General features: G+C 36.7%; 1 protein-coding gene across 1 annotated transcript in view; it reads left to right on the plus strand.

Annotated features, from left to right (window-relative positions):
• The window catches only part of LOC107739858 (uncharacterized), a 9,384-nt gene that overhangs the window by 3,543 nt on the left and 3,425 nt on the right, over nucleotides 1–2,416 (plus strand). The window lies entirely within an intron of this gene.

Raw genomic sequence — 2,416 nt, forward strand, 5'->3', positions numbered from 1 at the left:
GACATTGGTTAATGGTCACATGAAATGCAGGTAAACAAATAAAACAATTCATTGTTTTATTTCGATTTATGTTATTTTAAAATGATTTATTTTAATTTGACATTTTTATGATTTAATTAATGATTACATTTTCATTAAACTCGCAAATTCCCTGCAGTACCTTTACAAACCCCAGTTTGGGAAACCTTGGCGTAATATAACGTTTAATGCACTTTGTTGTTAATTACAACGAATGGAATATATCTTCTTACTCTTTGTATTTTTATATCAATATGGTACAAGATTATCTTATTTATATCAATGTGATAAACAAGTTAGGCCAAAAGTAATCAAAAAGTAGTCTGATTATATTACCTGAAATGTGTAATGTAATGGATTACGTTTCTAACTACAATTTATGTCGTGTAATTTGGAATCAGTAATGGATTACAATTTGTAAGTAATCTACCCAGCTCTGCTGGTTTTCTGGTCTCCCGTCCTGGTCAGGTGGGTGTGTTGACTGGTTTTAAAGAGGTTTGGGGCCCTTTTCACCTGGTCAGGCTGAGAGACCAAGCTAAAACTGTGCTTATTTTCATCAGATTCAGGCCTATGATATGATGACCAGATAAGAGGTTAACTCCTGACATGGTAATAAGCTTGAAGCCTTACAGTTAAACCAGCAGAATGACTCATCAGCTGGGTCATGCCAGTGTACTTAAACTATGTCTTGCTATATGTTTGTATCATGTCAGTTATATTAGATGAAACTTGTGAGTATACATGACCAAAACAAGCTCAGTTTTTGATACTGATCTTGTGCATCCATTGCATGTCATGCATAAACCAAAAAGTGGAATGTATGTTCTGTTTGATCATGAGTCTCACACATTTGGGTAAGAGAAGACTTTTATCCGTCGATTTGTTGATATCTGATAATAGTTGCGAATAGTTGTATCTGAGCATCTGTATTTTGCAGCAGTCGCAGTTATCTCACTACCCAGAGAGGAAGATAGATGAGTTCCGTCAGCATATTGAGGAACTGGAGACCGAATACAAACGTTACCTGAAGAAACTACGCTCCCTGGACCCTACCTGCAAACACAAGCCTTGGGAACCTCGAGCATATGCCAAGAGGAGGCAGGATCCAGGCAGCAATCAAAACACCTGTCAGTTTATGCTATTATAGTACCAGTCTTTATTAGACAATGCCAGCATTGCCTGTTTAAAGGAATAGTTCGCCCAAAAATGAAAATTTGTCGAAAATTGACTCACCCTCGGGCCATCCAAAATCTAGATGAGTTTCTTCAACAGAGGAGAAATTTAGCACTTGCTCACCAATGGATCCTCTGCAGTGAATGGGTGCCGTCATAATGAGAGTCTAAACGGCTGATAAAACATCAGAATAATCCACAAGTAATCCACACAACTCCAGACCATCAGTTAATGTCTTGTGAAGTGAAAAGCTGTGTGTTTGTAAGAAACAAATCAAATAGTTTAACTTTAAACCATCCACTTGATTGGCTCTATGACTCTCTCTCCTCTCCACCTGTAGCTGGTGTGTGGTGAGCGCACTGGCGCCGTTATCCTGTGGCTGCCGTCACATGATCCAAGTGGATGCTGCACACTGGTGGTGGTTGAGGAGAGCCCCCCCCCCCCACATGATTGTAAAGCACTTTGGGTGTACAACAATACACAATAAAAGCGCTATATAAATGCATAATTCATTCATTCATTCATTCATTAAACTGTTGCTTCTGGCTAAAATATGACTACGAGTCCATAATCCATAATAGCGCTTCCTCCAGAGAAAAAAGTCCATTCCTTGTTGTACTCACATCAAAATCCACTGACATATTTGTTTAGAGATATTTTGGACTGCTTTCGCTTATAAATGGTGCTTGATCTGTGTATATTTCTCTCCTGATTCAGACGACACAACTTTTTTTTTTTTTACTGGAGAAAGAAATATTATGGATAGAGGACTCGTTTGAAATTAGAAAAACGTCTTGATGATGGATTTGTTTCTTACAAACTTGTCGTGTGAATTATTTGTGACCGTGGACCACAAAACCAGTCATAAGGGTCAATTTTTTGAATTTGATATTTATACATTATCTGAAAGCTGAATAAATAAGCTTTCCATTGATGTATGGTTTGTTAGGACGATATTTGGCCGAGATACAGCTATTTGAATATCTGGAATCTGAGGGTGTAAAAACAATCAAAAGATTGAGTAAAATCGCCTTTAAAGTTGTCCAAATGAAGTCCTTAGCAATGCATATTACTAATGATAATACATTTTTGATATTTATGGTAGGAAATTTACAAAATGTCTTCATGGAACATGATCATTACTTAATATCCTAATGGTTTTTGGAATAAAAGAAAAATCAGTAATTTTGACCCATACAATGTATTTTTGGCTATTGCTACAAAT

Source organism: Sinocyclocheilus rhinocerous, unplaced genomic scaffold (genome assembly GCF_001515625.1).
Source record: "Sinocyclocheilus rhinocerous isolate Xijiao unplaced genomic scaffold, SAMN03320098_v1.1 scaffold885, whole genome shotgun sequence".
NCBI classification, from domain to species: domain Eukaryota; kingdom Metazoa; phylum Chordata; class Actinopteri; order Cypriniformes; family Cyprinidae; genus Sinocyclocheilus; species Sinocyclocheilus rhinocerous.